Source organism: Pristis pectinata, chromosome 10, assembly GCF_009764475.1.
Source record: "Pristis pectinata isolate sPriPec2 chromosome 10, sPriPec2.1.pri, whole genome shotgun sequence".
Lineage (NCBI taxonomy): Eukaryota > Metazoa > Chordata > Chondrichthyes > Rhinopristiformes > Pristidae > Pristis > Pristis pectinata.
In genome coordinates this window covers 40887441-40905750 of record NC_067414.1, presented here as the reverse complement: position 1 = coordinate 40905750, position 18310 = coordinate 40887441, and the positions used below count along the sequence as shown (strand labels likewise).

Below are 18310 nucleotides of genomic sequence, written 5' to 3'. Positions count from 1 at the left end.
CAAAATTGCAGCCAGTTGGATGGGTTGAAGTGTGTCTACTTTAATGTGAGAAGCATCAGGAACAAGGGTGATGAACATAGAGCATGGGTAAGTACGTGGAACTATGAAGTAGTGGCCATTACAGAGTCTTGGCTGTCGCAAGGGCAGGAATGGTTGCTGGATATTCCAGGGTTTAAATGTTCCAAAAGGGATGGGGACGGAGGTAAAAGGGGTGGGGGAGTGGCTTTGCTGATCAGGGACAGTGTCACAGCTGTAGAAAGGGAGGATGTCCTGGAGAGATCGTCCACTGTGTCAATGTGGGTGGAAGTCAGAAACAGGAAGGGAGTGATCACTCTATTGGGAGTAATCTATAGAACCCCACCCCCCGCCCCCCCAAGTGGCAGCAGAGATGCTGAGGAGCAGATCGGGTGGCAGATTTTGGAGAGGTGCAAAAATAACAGGGTTGTTGTCATGGGTGATTTCAACTTCCCTAATATTGATTGGCACCTCCTTAGTGTAAAGGGGATAGATGGGATGGAGTTTGTTAGGTGTGTCTAAGAAGGATTCATGACACAGTATGTGGACAGACTGACTAGAAGAGAGGCCGTACTGGACCTGGTACCAGGCAATGAGCCTGATCAGGTTTCAGATCTTTGTGGGAGAGCATTTTGGAAATAGTGACCATAGCCTTGGAGAGGGATAGGAGTAGACAACTGGGGAAGGGGGAATTATGATGCTATTAGGCAGGAACTTGGTAGTGTAAATTGGGAACAGATGTTCTTGGGGAAGTGCACAATGGAAATGTGGAGGTTGTTTAGGGAGTACTTGCATGGGGTTCTGGATAGGTTTGTCCCATTGAGACAGGGTAAGGATGGTAGAGTGAAGGAACCGTGATTGACAAGAGATGTAGAATATCTTGTCAAGAGGAAGAAAGAAGCTTACCTGAGATTTAGAAAGCATGGATCAGACAGGGCTCTGGAGAGGTACAAGGTAGCCAGGAGGGAGCTTAAGAATGGACTTAAGCATGCTAGAAGGGTGCCTAAGTCCTTGTCAAGTAGGATCAAGTAAAACCCCAAGGTGTTCTACACTTTTGTGAAGAATAGGAGGATGACTAGAGTCCTGATGGGACCGATCAGGGATAGAAGAGGAAGCATCTGCCTGGAGTTGGAAGAGGTAGGGGAGGTCCTTAATGAATACTTTGCTTCAGTATTCACCAGCGAGGGAGACCTTGACGTTTGTGAGGATAGTGTATGACAGGCTGATATGCTAGGGCATGTCAACATGAGGAAAGAGGATGTGCTGGAACTTTTGAAAGATATTAGGATAGATAAGTCACCAGGGCTGGATGGGATAGATCCAAGGTTATTATACGAAGCAAGGGAAGAGATTGCTGCACCTTTAGCGATGATCTTTGCATCTTCACTGGCCACAGGAGTAGTGCCTGATGATTCGAGGGTGGCAAATGTTCTTCCTTTAAGAAAGGAGTAGGGATAACCCTGGGAATTACAGACCAGTGAGTCTTTCTTCAGTAGTGGGCAAATTACTGGAGAAGATTCTTAGAGATAGGATAAATGGGCATTTGGAGAAGTGTAGGCTGATTGGGGACAGTCAGCATGGCTTTGAGGGGCAGGTTGTGCCTCACAAGCCTGACTGAATTCTTTGAGGATATGACAAAGCACATTGATGAAGGTAGAGCAGTGGATATGGTGTACATGGATTTTAGTAAGGTGTTTGATAAGGTTCCTCATGGAAGAATTATTCAGAAAGTCAGGAGGCATGGGATCCAGGGATACTTGGCTGTGTGGATTCAGAATTGGCTTGGCCATAGAAGACAGAGGGTGGTTGTAGATGGAGCATATTCTGTCTGGAGGTCAGTGACCGGTAGTGTTCCACAGGGATCTGTTCTGGGACCCCTGCTCTTGGTGACTTTTTTTATAAATGACTTGGGTGAGGATGTGGAAGGGTGGGTTAGTAAGTTTGCAGATGACACAAAGGTTGGTGGTGTGGATAGTGTAGAAGGTTGCTGTGAATTACAACAGGATATTGATAGAATGCAGAGCTGGGCTGAGAAGTGGCAGGTGGAGTTCAACCCTGAAAAGTGTGAAATGATACACTTTGGAAGATCAAATTTGAAGGCAGAATACAAGGTTAATAGCAGGACTCTTAGCAGTGTGGAGGAAAAGAGGGATCTTGGGGTCCATGTCCATAGATCCCTCAAGGTTGTCATGCAGGTTGATAGGGTTGTTTAGGTGACGGATGATGTGTTGGCCTTCATTAGTCAGTATTGAGTTCAAGAGCCACGAGGTAATGTTGCAGCTCTATAGAACACTGACTAGACCACACTTGGAGTATTGTGTTCAGTTCTGGTTGCCTCATTATAAGAAGGATGTGGAAGCTTTAGAGAGGGTGCAGAGGAGATTATCCAGGATGTTGCCTGGATTGGAGAGCATGTCTTGAGAATTGGTTGAGTGAGCTAGGGCTTTTCTCTTTGGAGAGGAGGAGGATGAGAGGTGACTTTATAGAGGTGTACAAGATAAGAGGCATAGATCGCGTGGACAGTCAAACTTTTCCCAGGGTGACAATGGCTAACACGAGGGGACATAATTTTAAGGTGATTGGAGGAAGGTATAAGGGGGATGTCAGGGGTGTTTTTTTTTGTTTACAGAGTGGTGGGTGCATGGAACGCACTGCCAGCAAAGGTTGTGGGGGCAGATACATTAGGGACATTTAAGAGACTCTTAGATAGACACATTAATGATAGGAAAAATAGGGGGCTATGTGGGAGGGAAGGGTTAGATAGATCTTAGAGCAGGATAAAATGTTGGCACAACATTGTGGGCCGAAGGGCCTGTACTGTGCTGTTATGTTCTATGTCTATGTTCTACATTATGGCTTAAGAACTGAAAGAAGGAATGATTCTGAGAGTGGCATAACCCCCAAAGTTCTTTCTGTGTGGATCAATACTTCAGTGGTTCATATACCAAAGCCAATTGTTGTATCATTGAGCTCAGCAAAATCTGAAGTGGCGTCAGTGTTGCAGCTAGTAGATCTGCTGCCTCATAGCTCATGCAACCCCCGTTCAATCTTGACCTCCAGTGCTGTTAGTGTAGAGTCTGCACATTCTCCCTGTGCCCTGGGTTTCCTTTGGATGCTCAGCTTTTTCCCTCATCCCAAAAGTGTGCAGGTTAGTAAGTTAATTGAGCCCTGTAGATTGCCACTGGCACACAAGTAGGTGGTAGAATTTGGAGGGAATATGGGGAGAACAAAATAGGTTAGGGTAGGATTAGTGTAAAAGTGAGTACTTGCTGTTTGGCACAGATGTGGTGGGCCAAAGGCCCTGTTTCTGTACAGTATCTCTCTATGATTGGAGTTTAAGGAGAGATTGGATAGGCTGGGACTGTATTCTCTGGAGCAAAGGAGGTGAATGGGTGACTTTATAGAGGTCTGTAAAATTATGAGAGGCATAGTTAATCACAGATGGTCTCACTCCTTTCTCGAGGTAGGGAAGTCTAAAACTAGAGGGCATAAGTTTAAGGCAAGAGGGGGGAAAAATTTTAAAGGATCTGAAAAGCAAGTTTTTCCACACAGGGTTGTGGGTATATGGAATGAGTTGCCCATAAAGGTGAGAGAGGCAGGTACAATTACATTCAGTCATTTGGGCAGGTATACAGATGGGGAAGGTTTAGAGGAATATGGGCTAACACAGGCAGATGGGATTAGTTTAGAATGGCATCCTGGTCAGCATTATTGTGTTGGGCTGAAGGGCCTGTTTCCATGTTGCATAACTCTATGAATCTCCATGATATATTCTGGCTGGCCTTCTCGGGTTTCAGTGCACGGATAAAATGAGGGGCAATATTTTTAGAGTGGTAAATTAAACCTCCTTATACAGACTGTCTCAAGCAAAAATGAAAGAAGGATTCAGCTGGTTCTTGCATTTGCAGATTCTTAAGTGAACATGGAATTCATTAAGAGGAAACATGAGTGGAATCCATGATCAACCCTTCTAATAGAATATTTTGTGGTGATGAAATGGGTATAGGAGTTAAAAGAAATAGAAGTCAGGCTTATAGGCTTTTTTTAAAGCCTGATTTCGGGACCATTGCTACAGTTCTAGAAACATCAGTCTTCAACCAAATCCAAGCCAAATGTAAACCTGCTGGGAATGGTGACTCAAGACTTGCTGAGTCTGGGTTTTCACTGCATCCATTGCTAATGAGCCTCAGAAGTTTGCCATTGCTTTGCAGCCTGTGTCGAGAGATGTGTATTTCAGGAGTGTGGTGGCACCAGCAAAGATCTCGGGCACTGCGGTTTTATTTGCATTTGCAGACTGCTGGCTGTTTATTGAAATGGGTTCAACAACATAAATTGGAATCAGCTCAAACACTAGGCATCTAAAAATGTACTTTAAAAAGGACAATTTAAAAAGGACAATTATTAAAGTTATGTAAAGCAATTAGGTTAAAATGCAATTCTGAAAACACATTATGAATTGCGCTCTGAGAGATCAGCTATGGAAATTTTCTCTGCCTGAGATGGGTGAGCACTTCAAATGGAGCTGTAGTTCCCATCTAACTGCAATCATACATAAAAGCATTAGGATTCTGACTGGCAGTGCAGGTCACTAAAAAGGATCTGTGGAAAAGAAAAGCAAGGGAAGTGAAGATATTCATGCACAATTTGTCAAGGTTATACCATTTGTCTTCAATTCATGAAATGAAGCAAAAAAAAAAACAAAAACATAAGAAATAGGAGCAGGAGTAGGCCATCTGGCCCATCGAGCCTGCTCTGCCATTCAATAAGATCATGGCTGATCTTGCTGTGGACTCAGATCCACATACCTGCCTTTTCCCCATAACCCTTAATTCCCTTACTATGCAAAAATCTAACTGTGTCTTAAATATATTTAATGAAGTAGCCTCTATTGCTTCCCTGGGCAGAGAATTCTGCAGATTCACTACTGTCTGGGGGGAAAAGCATTTCCTCCTCATCTCCATCCTAAATCTACTCCCCTGAATCTTGAGGCTATGTCCCCTAGTTCTAGGCTCACTTACCAGTGGAAACAACTTTCCTGCCTCTATCTCATCTATCCCTTTCATAATACAGGAAGTCCCTGGGTTATGAACGAGTTCTGTTTTTGGGACTGTTTGTAACCCAATTTTGTATGTAACTCGGAACAGTGTCCACACATGCACACTTGGGCCAGGGATTGCGGCCACACATGGCCCCGGCCACACATGCGCACTTAGCCCGGGGTTGGGCCAAAGAAGGTGTACTGCTGCCGTGGTAGGATCGGGGGGCAAGGCCTGCTTAAGAACCGACCACGAAGGTCGGTTTGTAAGTATGGATGTTTGTAAGTCGGGGACTTCCTGTATTATGTTTCTGTAAGGTCCCCTTTCGTTCTTCTGAATTCCAGCAAGTATGGTCCCAGGCAACTCAGTCCCTCCTCATAGGCTAACCCCCTTCTTCTCCAGAATCAACCTGGTGAACCTCCTCTGTACTGCCTCCAAAGCCAATAAAATTAAATCCAAGAGCTGAAACCAAAGATTCATTACTAATAATGATTACTTTTAAAAGCAAAATTCCTCAGCTTCTCCCTCTTCTGTTCCAAGTGTTGCCTCAGTATTGATGTATGGTTCTGTAGCACCATTGGATTCTGGTACCCAGTTCAAGTGACCACCTTCCTTGTATGTTTTGTCAATGGCTGCTGATGGTTAAGGATTCCAGATATAGGGGCATTTAATGACCATCAGCAAATGAATTGATTTGCTATCCTTGCAAAAGACAAATACTTAACAAGCTGCTTATCAGGGAAGCTCAGTTACCTTGAATAAGTGCAGGATATAAAAACAAATAGTAAGTGTACCATTATGTTATATCAAATTATTAAATCACCAAGAGTTTATAATTCCATAGGCTGCAGTGGTGGCCAAACCATCAAATCAAGAAAAAGATTTAATTTCTTAATATAAAATTATTACTACAACCTTTGAATTTCACTATCCACTCACTCCTTCTCCCTTGTTTGCATCCTGGGAGATCACCATAATCTTAACAGAAGCAGTCCACCTAAATATTGGGTCCACAAGAGATGCTCAGAGGCTGGGTATTCTTCAGATATCCCAGATCCTTTCCACTATTTATGTAAAAGGTGATAGAAAATTGCCACTTGCCTCAATGAATGTAGCCCCTACAAGGCTAAGAGGGATCATGAGAAACAAAGGACTGCAGATGCTGGAATCTAGGTGAAAAACACAACGATACTGGAGGAACTCAGCAGGCCAGGCAGCATCCATGGAGAAAAGCAAGTGGTCAATATTTTCAGGTCAGGACCCTTCTGCAAGACTGAGATAGGAAAAATGGAAGCCCAATATCTAGGAGGGAAAAGCAGAGTAGTGATAGGTGGGGTGGGCACAAGGCGGTGATAGGTAGGTGCAGGTTAAGGGACAGTGATAGGCAGGTGTGGGGGAGCAGGGGGGAGCAGATCCACTGGGGGATGAATCAAAGGTAAGGAGAGAAAGGGGGAGAAAGAGGCTAGGAAAGGGAAGAAAAGAAGAAGCGTGGTGAGGTGGGTGGTTGGGGGGGGGGGGGGGGAGGGGGCGTGGGGATTACCTAAAGTGGGAGAATTCAATGTTCATGCCATTAGACTGCAAGGTTCCAAGATGGAAAATGAGGAGCTGTTCCTCCAGTTTGCACTTGGAATTCTCCTGGCAGTGGAGGAGGCTGAGGACTGACATTATCAGTGATAGTGTGGGAGGGGGAGTTGAAATGACTGGCAAGTGGGAGATGCAGGTCGCGGTTATGGACAGAGTGCGGGTGTTCTGCGAAATGGTCACCTAGTCTATGTTTGGTCTCACCAATGTAGAGGAGGCCACATATGGAGCACTGAATGCAGCAGAGATCAAGACCATTCAGTTCAAGGCAGTCTGCTTGATTGGCACCACATGGTGGCAGTAGTGTACACCATCTACAAAATGTACTGGATCAACCTGCCAAGATGTTTTTGGCAGCACCTCCCAAACTCGCTCTTCTAAATGACACTTTTGCAAGGGCAGTGGTCACATGGGAACACCATCACCTGCAAGTTTTCCTACAAATCAGAAACAATGCTGACTTGGAAATATATTGTCATTTCTTCATCATGAATGGGCCATGGTCCTGGAACTCTGCTCACTGGTACTGAGGGACCACTTTTACCAGAAGGATTGCAGCAATTTAAGACTGTCTTGACAATAAATTGGAATATACATTAAGTGCGGTCTATGCCTATAACTCCCACATGCTCCCCATGAATAAAAAAATAAAAGTGCATTAGCATAATCATAGGGATGGATATATATAAGATTTCTTTATTAGTCACATGTACAGTGAAATAATACATTCTTTTGCATAGAGGGTTCTGGGGGCAGCCTGGAAATTCACCCCTTCTAATATTTGGTGTGAGTGAGGCTTGGCTTTTTCCTAAATTGGACCTTGTGTTCACCACCTAGTGTTTGGGGTATCAGAAAGCTGTACATATCATTTGGCTAGTTAGACTTTCTGATGCTTCTTGCTGGTAACATCCTTGGGACTCTTGTTTATTCTGACACCAAGCTGTCCCACAAGTAGGCTGTGGAGTTTGGGACAGCAAACCAGAAGTAGAGCAAACAAACCAGGCAGGAAATGCTGATACAAATGTTCAACACCCTCATTGATTTCTTCTCTCTCCCTTTACCCATTGCTAATGGCATAATCTTTCCTCATTCTGATCTCTGAGGAAAGAAAGGCCAAGACTGCTTTATTTAATGGTTATTTTTGTTCACATCATGGATGTTCTAGAGAAGTAGTGAGGCTTCAGCACATATGCATGTAATGCAGGAAGCCAAAGACTTTTATTTGAAGTAGTCCACATATCAAAACATTCAATTAGTGCTCAATATGAAGTAATTAGGTCTGTGAATGTAATTTTGTAAGTAAATATTAGTCCACTGTCCAAAATTAATTTCAAAGTTATATGAATGACAGTATAATATACTAAACTATATTCTTATGACTGCGAGCTAACCTAATGAGATAATTAAGTTCGAGGAGTGATGGGAATGGAGAGTTGGCATACTACAGGCTGCTATATTTAACAACCACTTGTTATCCTTATCCATGTTGCTACTACTTTTCCGACTAACTTTAGTCAATAGATGTAGTAATCAATGAAGATAATACAAAAATACAAGAAAACATAGATATGCAGGCAGAACAGAGAAAAATCACAGATGAAATTTAATACAGTTATGTGTGAATTGATATATGTTGGCAGAAAGAATAAGAGATGAAATAGACTAAATGCCACTGTTCTAAATTATGTGTAGAAACAGAGGGTCCTGTGATATGTGTACATAAATCTTTCTAAACATACCTTGAAATGTTTTAGAGTGGCGAGTAAAGCAAATGAGATCTTAGCTTTACAAATAGAGGCACAGTATACAAAAGCAGCAATGTTACATTGTATAAAACACTAGATCATTGCATCCTACTCGGGATGACAAATTTTTGGAAGAATGTGAAGGTCCTGGAGATGGTGTCGGAAGGATTGATTAAAATGGTTCCAGGCATGCAGGATTTGAGCTATACGGTTAGACTGGAGAAGAGATGATTGTTCTGCTAATAGCAAAGAAGATAGAGAGGATATTTGTTTAAATTGTACAAGATCATGACTGCTTTGAATACAGCAAATGGAGAGAAGCTTTCTCCATTAATGGACAGTTCAAGGACAGGGGACATAGATTTAAAACCTGTCATAAAAAAATACACAGGAGATAGAAGAAAAATTTTCTTCTATGAAAACAAAAGCACCGTGGAAACAGAATCAATCCAGGTTTTCAAAAAGGAATTGCTAGGCACTTGAGAGATAATAATCAGCAAAACTATGTCTAACCGGGGCATGGGTTGGACTTGTTTGCTTCACGAAGAGATTTGATAGCCCCAATAGACTCCTGTTCCATAACAATTCTATGATGCTATGTAAATATCACCTGGTGAAATTTGCAGCTTATCATTTGATCCTATTCTTGGTCTCATTATCTTTCCCTCTTGCCTAGAGAATAACCCAGTTTTGAATGTTGATGCCACATAGAAGTCAGGCAGAGGAACCTGTAACCATGTCAGGAAGTACAAGGTCAGTAATGTCCTTCAATTGTACTGATGCAAAGTATTCAGCACTTAAATCAATGTTCAGTATCCTAGTTGGCTGAACATTTGCAACTTTATAGTAACAGTTACTGCTAAAGGTAAGTGTTACTCAGCCTTCCATACATTCTGATCTGGAACACGTTAACCACAAGTGTTACATTGCAGACTGGGTCATTACGTGACACTAGAGAGTAGCAGAATATAGCTCCAGTATTTTTTCTGGCAGCATACTTACCTGAGAATCAGAATGGTCTAGGTCAAACTTCTCGAAACTTTGTACCTCAGGACCTCAGTACAGAAAATAAGCCGAGAGGTCAGTACAATAAGAGTGAAATGCTGCATCATTACAGTTAAACTAATGCCCTTTCTGCTGATTATCTATTTCAGAAAAGTACAATGAATTTCAAATAACTTTTGTCTTTGCAATTAACTGTTTAAATTCATTTTTCAAAAATCTTAAATTTTAAATGTGATTATTTTTAATGGATTTTGCATGTTTTTTAAATATTTCTGAATGGTCTCTGATATTTGACAGTGAAGGCATGGTTTAGCTGATTGTCACAGTTTTGTTGTGAATTGAAAGATCCATTCAAGGTAACTAAAGAATTAATGGGTATGTGAGCAGAGGGAACAGATGCCTCACAGCTCCAATGAAATTCTGGGGCATTTACAGGTGACCTCCAGGTTACGGAGGATTGTGTTCCTAGAAAGCTGTCCATACCACAATATTTCCTAATGCAAAAACTTGTTTCCCATTGAATCCCATTTACAAATGGAGATGCATTCCTGTGGGATGTTTTTCTCTTGTCAGTAATGATGAGTACCACTGCTGCTGGTTCTTGGTAGGCGGGCATTTAAGAGATTGTGCTTATCAGTTCTCAAAGCAAATCTCTTAAGTGGCCAGCAGTTATGTTTGGAGACAAGTGACTGCAGATGCTTATCACTTTCCAGCCTTCAGTTTGAGATGGATAGATTTTGTTTTAGATATTAAGACATTAAAGAGAGATACACTTAAAATGCATATCAAATGTAGGTAAGACTGTTTAATGATATAAACTCATAATGAATGTGTCATTTAAGTTTACAACTTGCACTTAAACTTGCTGGCCCTGTTTCAGACATCATGAGGGTAAATAATATGGAAAACTCTTGGGGGGGGGTGGGAACTGCTGGACAGCAAAATTAACCCTCTGCACTAAAAGAAAAAGCCACATTATCTGCACGTGTCAAAAATGAGAGTCGAAAAAGATAGATGAAATTTGTTGTTTCTTTTGCATTTGGTGTTTAGTTATTTAATTTCAACCCCCCCACATCAATTCAGTAAGAGCAGATTTTATTCTGTATCCTGTATTATTGGATAGTGATTTGTGAATTTGTAAAAGTGAAGTTCTGTTTCTCGAATGACCATAATGCGGGGATTTTCTGTATTCTCCTTATTGTAATTACCATCATGTTGGTTTACTGATTAAGAATTCAAAGAGTTGGCAAGAGAATTGGCCAATAAGAGACCTCATATTAAGCTAATTCTGCATCTATAACCACAACTCTCAGAATTGTTTTTCTGTAGCTCATCCACCATTTTCTTGGTACACCAAAAAATAGAAAATAGTTCCCACTTTGGACGTCAATAGTTCCCATTGAGATCTATTGACATCCAAAGCGGGAACTATTTTCTATAGCTGAAAGAGAGCATCTGGGATAAGCAAAAACATAACCTATAAATAACGGTTCAATGTGGAAATCAGAACACCAGAAAAAGGAGAAGGTGGTCTTTGACAAGGTACCGCACGGTAGGCTGGTCTGGAAGGTTAGATCACATGGGATTCAGGGCAAGCTTGCCTATTGGATACAAAATTGCCTTGATGGTAGGAGACATACGTTATACAGAGCGGCTGGATAGGCAAGCATGTTTTTTTTCCCCTGGAGCATACAAGGCTGAGAAGTGACCTTATAGAGGTTTAGAAAATCTTGAAGGACATAGATAAGGTGAATGGTCAGTCTCTTTCCCAGGGTAGGGAAATCCAAAACTAGAGGGCACAGGTGTAAATTGAGGAAATATTTAATAGGGAAACGAGGGGCAACTTTTTCCATACAGAGGGTGGTGCTTAGAAGGAACAAGCTACCAGAGGAAGTGGCAGAATTGGGTACAATTATGATGTTTAAAATATATTTGGACAGGTACATGGGCAAAATGCAGGCAAATAGGGCTAGCTCAGTTAGACAACTTGGTTGGCATGATTGAGTTGGACTGAAGGGCCTCTTTTCCATGCAGCATAACTCTATGACTCTATGGTCAATAGAGATCCTCAAGCCTGCTCCACCATTTAAAGAAATCATAGCAAGTCCAATTCTGTCAATTTCCTACCAAACCTCATTCTTTGAATTCCTTGTTCTTCAAAAGACAGGAATAGGCTTAGCTAGAGTAGTAGAATTTATCAAATTACTATTTTAGATTATTTAAGAACTGTAACAGAATGGCTGGAAGAACTTCAATTAAAAAGTCTGTTGTAGTTGGTACACTTATTTGAATAAATAAAAGCTAATTGTTTTACCTGCTACAGGGCATAAGAAGCAGAATAAATGAGCATTGGGATTGTAGTCAGTCCGATTTTGTCTACTCATTGAATTTCTTGATGCAAAATGGCCAACACTTTATGACCACACATTTGCAACTTCAGCCATTATTGCATTCTTGTTTATCTGATTCTTTTTGTTTTTCAAAGCAATCTGGTTCAAATTGCTCTAAATAAACTGAAGACCATTACATACTGAAGGGAGAAAGTGAGTTTGTTCTCATACATGCCAAACGGGTTCTATGACTAATGTAACCAGACAGGAGATGAGCACCATATATTTCCTTAGCAGCTTTATAACTTAATGGGATATAATGCAGGAACCCAAATAAACAGGATTTCTGCTCTAATTTTGCAGAATTGTTCTGATAGTGGAATTAAGTCGTTCTTGGAGTTCAGGAATTGTTAATATTTTAAAACAATATTTTGAAGTTCAATGTTAAGTGACACAAAATACTAAACAATGATTGCAAACAATTTATTTGGACAAACAACCAACAGCTGGTGCAAACAACACTATTTGGTTTTGAGAATACAATTACATTGATGGGACCTACTGCCTTCAGAATGAGAATGATAGCAAAAGAATGAAAGAACTCTTATATTTCTATAACAAACTTTACATCTCTTTTAGGACATCCAAAGCACTCTACAGTGAGGTCAACGCTGAAATGTAGGGCATGCAACGGCCAATTTGCACACTGTTAATTGACAGTGTGGACACTGTGGCAAGGCAAGGGTTAAATAGTGTACAGGCAGAGATAATTTACAGACAGTCTGCAGTCACCCCTGCTGAGCAAGCTCCTCTTTGTACAGCATGGGAGCCAAGGTCACTGGGACTACCAAGACAAGGATGCAAACGAAGGATTGCAATGCACACACTAACTGTTGGACAATTACTTTAACTCTAAGGTATTATTGGCCATCAACGTGTAGTTTCTATTGGTCATTAACACCTATATTAATGGAATGTGATTAGTATTTTATGTATGCAACTGAGGGATTCTAAGATGCCCAAAGATTTTAATTGGTCAATATCTGTTTTTTTTAAAAAAAGACAACTTTGAAATTTTAGAATAGTTTGGTGACAGGGTCTGGACTGTTCTTGTGCACAAGTAAATAAAGTGCGATTGAGAAATGAGTGCAAGTTAATCGGCGACACCAGTTTCTTGGCGGTCCCACCGAGATGGCTAACCTTTAGATTCACTGTACGGGAAAATGGAATTGAGCCCTGGTGACCGATCAGTCTCAAATCCGCGGCAGCTCGTATTTGAGCAGTGGGACTGAGTCTGTCGCTGGAATACTAATTTCTTCCCGTGTGGGGTAGTTGAAGTGCGCCATCGTATCGTCGCCGAAAGGGATAGCAATTGACTGAGCAATTGCGATGGGAGGTTCGAGTCCCCAACCAAGGTGGCTCGGGCTGGGTTCAAGTACCGTGAGTGAGCACCTGTGGGCTGGGTCCCACGAAAAAAATACGGAAAAAGAGGAATAAAGAGAAGGATCGTTGTGGGTAAGAATAAAATATTTTCTTTTCTGTGTGTGTGAATGAATGTGTGAGTGAAACTTTAAAGCGAAAATGGGAGAAGCCCTGTCAAAAGACTGCCCTGGACCCCCTAAGCGGACGCCAGCGGTGTACATGTTTTTGCACTACGGACCAGGATGTTGATGAGCGGGTGAAGCGGACTAAGGGAGTTTCCCTCCCGACGGTACTTTTAATGCAGACAATCTGGAGTGTCTACAGAAGGCATTAGCAGGGAGAAAAGAAATCTAAGAGTAATTTGGGTTGGTCTGCATTTATTCACTGGAAAAATGAGATGCAGAAGCAGTTAAATGAATCTCACAGGAAGAGCAAGGAAAGTGTACAAAAGGTGCTGGAGAAAGGGGAAAGAGAAAGAACAGGTAGATAATGATGTCTATCTCAGTGCTTAAAAAAAGAAACAATGGGTATCAGTATCAGAGGATGAAATAGATGACTATAACCCTCTGCATCCTCGTCTCCCTCAGCCACAGTTATAACAAGGCTCACTCCGAGTGTCACCCCCTGAGAACTCGGCAGCACCGGCGTCAGCCACTGCCCCATTGCAGTCAGAGCTTTTCCAATATAACCTAACAGATCCTTCGAGGGAGTGTTTCCCATCGCACTGTAGATCGGCATAAGATTCACAATATTGTGCAAAAGGCGGATGAGGATGTTAACGAATATGTAGAACGCATACATACCATATTTCAAAAGCATTCCGGAATAACCCTAGAGACGGGGACACCCGCGTTGATAAATGTTATTGTAAATGGGTTGCAATCCAGGTTAAAGGGAATGTTCACTGTTACTTGTGTGGGATGAGAAGGCAAAGATTTAAATTTAAGATTATGAGTGTTTTGCAACATTGTCAAATACAGTTACAACAGCAGAAATCTAAACCTACTAAAGGAGGTGGGGACACGTTCCTTGCGTCAGCACCGGGGGTTACTTCACCTCAACTGGCCTGGGGTCGGGCGGCGGAGGCGGTAGGGGTAGAGGACGGGGACGTCCGCAAGGGGTTTGTTTTGCTTGCGGGCAGCCTGGCCACTGGGCTCCAGAGTGCCCTCGGCGCCAAGGCAACATTGATAGTTAACAATTTCCGTCTCCCACCACCACCACAAGCTGCGCAATTCACTTTAAACAACCCATTTGATCAACATCCCCAGCCGCCACAATAGCAATGCCACGCCCAAGTTCTGCCCGTTATGAAGATTTCGGAGTCTGCTCTTCTCTTGACTGGGAATGGACAACAACTTCTTAATTGATACTGGAGCCACTTATTCCACAACTCATGCTTCCAATTGGCCACTAACATCATTGAGCAAAGAGTCAGTAAGCGTTGTGAGACTTTCGGGACCACCAGTCCCTTTACCTGTTTCTCGGAAGGTTACTTATCCAGCTTCAGGGACACCAAGGGGAACATCAGTTTCTCATAGCACAGAACCCTCTGGCTAATTTGTTGGGTTGAGATCTCCTTTGCCGGCTAGGTTGTATGTTGGTACGTTCCCCTGAAGGAGTACAATTTGAAGTAGCAGGAACTGTATACCCAACTGTCTGTGCCTTGTTAGAAGAGACTGCTTGGGTAAAACCCGAAGTTTGGTGGTGGAAGTTTACGAACAAATCTTTGTCTAAAAGGGCATTAGCCACAGTTCAGCAACTGCTACAACTCCCTGAAGCCCACATAGTGCTGGGAAAATACCCATACATGACATCCGAGTGGCATACAACTACTCCACGGAGAGTCCGGACCATTCGTGCGAGGAATCAGTGAGGCAACTATTGCGAGATAGCCATAGTAAGTCCTTCTCTACTAACCCAGAAGGAACCCTCCCAGCTTTTCCCAAGGCAGTTGTCTTCACATACAGCAAATCTGCGTCTTATCCCACTAATTTCAAACACCATGTTTTGAACCTTTCTACGTCACGGAACGATGATAGCACTGACTGTTTACTCGCCCAAGCACCGGCGACCCTGTGGGTTTCTCACCTCTTCGGGAACCCCAGTATGGCACAGTGAATTAATTCCTTTCTGCCATTCAATTGCCTTCTGCGATTGCTGTTATTAAATGTAAGGCTGATACTAATGGAAATGAAGTGTCTAAAGGTAATAAACGGGCTGATTTTGCTGCAAAGGCAGCAGCAGTGGACTCGTACGGGCACGTGGTAGCCGAATGTGTTCAGGCTGCCAACCCCTTCCCAAACTCTATTGATGAACGTATATTTACAGCGTGATGTATCAAAGACTCTAGGGACTTCATACGATTACCTAAAAGTATGGGTTATAATTATGTACTTGTTATTGTGTGTTTGTTTTCCCGATGGATAGAAGCCTATCTGACTTGTAGAAATGATGCTGTAACTGTTGCTAAACTGTTATTACAAGAATTCACTCCTAGGTTTGGAATCCCTGAGAAGATATCAAGTGACAATGCTTTGCAGTGTAAACATCACTTTCACTTGCCCGTACCACCCACAATCGAATGGGGCAGTGGAGCGACAGAATGGAATCCTGAAAAACAGACTGGCTCAATTATGCGAGGAAGTAGGACTGAAATGGCCAGAGGCAATTCCACTGGCCCTCATGACAATGCACTGTGCTTCAAACCATGTACCTGGCCTATTTCCACATGAGATAGTATTGGGACGTCCCATGCGCTTACCAGTCGCGCCTCCCCTTTCTGTCAAACAGGTGGACATCCATACCATGAGTGAAAGCATGTTGCAGTATTGTATAGCACTAACATGGACCCTTAAAAGTTTCCATCAACAGGTAATTGAAGCCAGAAGGTCGTGACGACTATAGAGTACCATACCTACCAGCCGGGAGTTTGGGTACTTGTGAAATCCTATCGATGGAAAAATTGCCTTGGAACCCCAGTGGGAAGGTCCATATCAAGTGTTGCTGACCATACACATTGCCACAAAACTCTAAGGAAAACCGACTTGGGTCCACGCATCGCATACCAAACCTGCTGCGCCTCCGGACCAGGGAACCAGTGGCACGGAAGACCCCAAGGACAAGAATGAACTAACTGAATTATTTGATCATTATCATTCGCGGTTTTAAGCAGTCATTATGTGTTTCAGGTTATGGATGTTCTGTATGTCTGTCCTTAAGCGCAGAGCCACACTTTTTACCTCTTAGTTATGAATATGCTCAGCATTCCAATCAGTCAAGTTACTGGGTATGTTCTAGCGGACCCACACATTCAGCGGGAGGCATTCCCTTGGATCCCATCCCCTTTTCTGAAATGGAAGCTTGGTGCCATTCCAACAACGGGACTAGGAAAACAGCGGTACCGAACGGTCGGGGAGGGGACTGGGAAAGAATCAGGAAGGCTCAAGACTGGTGGTATTGGGAAGCAAGGGTGGTTCATTGGACTGCAGTCTGAAGGAAAGATGTATACTATCTCCCAGCGTGTAGGCACCGGCTTTGATAGGTGGTATTTGTCCTCACATAACAGGATCCTAGCACCACCCTCTCTAACCCTGATGGGGTGAAGGAGAGGCGAAGGATGCATCTGCCAACGGGAAGGTACTATCTGGGTGGGAAATAGCGCGTGTAGATTCAATGACACACAAGCTACTACACCACCCCTGACCCTGAATGGGACATACTGGCTGTGCAGCCTCAAGATGTACACATGGTTGCCTGTAGAATGGAAAGGCTGTTGCTGTTTGGCCCACATAATACCACAAATGCACCACCTATGATCACTTTCTCTGCATCCGGCTGTGCAGGGCCCCCATCGAAGGGCCATCACAGAGGCTGAACGCTTCTGGATAATAGCGGCCCCATTCTGGGGACCTGCAAGGCTGGCTCACGAAAACATCAGTATGGCTTCTGCCATGGGAAGATTGGCCAATGAGATGGTCCTAGCATTGCAGGACACCAGCCAGGCCATTAAGGACATTACAGCTGAGATGGTAGCGAATCGCACTGTGGCCCTCCAGAACCGGTTAGCGTTAGACCTACTGCTGGCCGAGGAAGGTGGTACTCGTGCTGATATTGGTTGGGAGTGTTGCACATACATCCCCAATTCATCTGAAAACATCACTGATTTGGCCGCACGCATCCAGAAGGAGGCTGACAAGGTCAGAAAGACTGGACAGGAGTTACATAGCACGCCTGCATCACCTTGGGAGCCCTTTGGGGGGGGGCGGTTGGGGCAGCTTCATCACACAATGGATACTCGGGGCCTTATTTCTGCTGGTTGTGATATTCGCTTTTAATCTCTTGCCTGAGATCACTCTGTGGGGTGATGGCACACAGAGCAGCCGCCTTCATCGTGATCCAACAGCCAACTGCCCCTGATGAAGTTGTCACGGAGTTCCAGAAGCTCTGTGCTATTGAAACTCAGTAAGGTTTGTGTTGTCCTTTACAGGACAAAAGGTGGGGGGTGGGGGGGGGGGGGGAAGTATGGAAGCTGTGGCAAGGCAAGGGTTAAGATAGTTTGTGCAGGCAAGAGGTGGTTTGCAGACAGTCTGCAGTCACCCATGCTGAGCAAGGTCCTTGAGAGCACAGCTCCTCTGTACAGCATAGGAGCCGAGGTCACCAGGGCTACCAAACCAAGGATGCAAATGAGGGATTGCAAAGCACACACTAACTATTGGGCAATTACTCTAAAGTATTATTGGCCATCAACATATAGTTTCTATTGGTCATTAACACTTACATTAATGGAATGTGATTGGTATTTTATGTATGCAAATGAGGGATTCTAAGGTGCCCAAAGATTTTAATTGGTCAATATCTGTTTTAAAAAAGACAACTCTTTGTTGAAACTTTAGAAGAGTTTGGTGACAGGGGCTGGACTGTTCTCCTTGTGCACAAGTAAATAAAGTGCGATTGAGAAATGAGTGCAAGTTGTCAGAGTCCAGTTAATTGGCAATGACAAGAGCTTAGTGGTGGGCAGACTGCCAACAGCAGATTGTTCAACAATGTAACATCTTTAAATTAGCAGCAATTTACTTTGATTAGTCCTCCCCAAGATCTTAATTTAGGAAAAGGTAGAACCAGATGGGTTCATTGCACTCAATTGAAATGTGCTCAATTTAAAAGTACTGAAGCATGG

At 43.1% G+C, this 18310-nt stretch overlaps 1 long non-coding RNA gene across 1 annotated transcript; it reads left to right on the top strand.

Annotated features, from left to right (window-relative positions):
• Window positions 1–12704: 12704 nt before the first annotated feature.
• Window positions 12705–18095, top strand: LOC127575136 (uncharacterized). The gene is made up of 2 exons (XR_007957017.1): window positions 12705–13227; window positions 15632–18095. It is a non-coding gene; the product is annotated as an uncharacterized LOC127575136 (long non-coding RNA).
• Window positions 18096–18310: the final 215 nt, after the last annotated feature.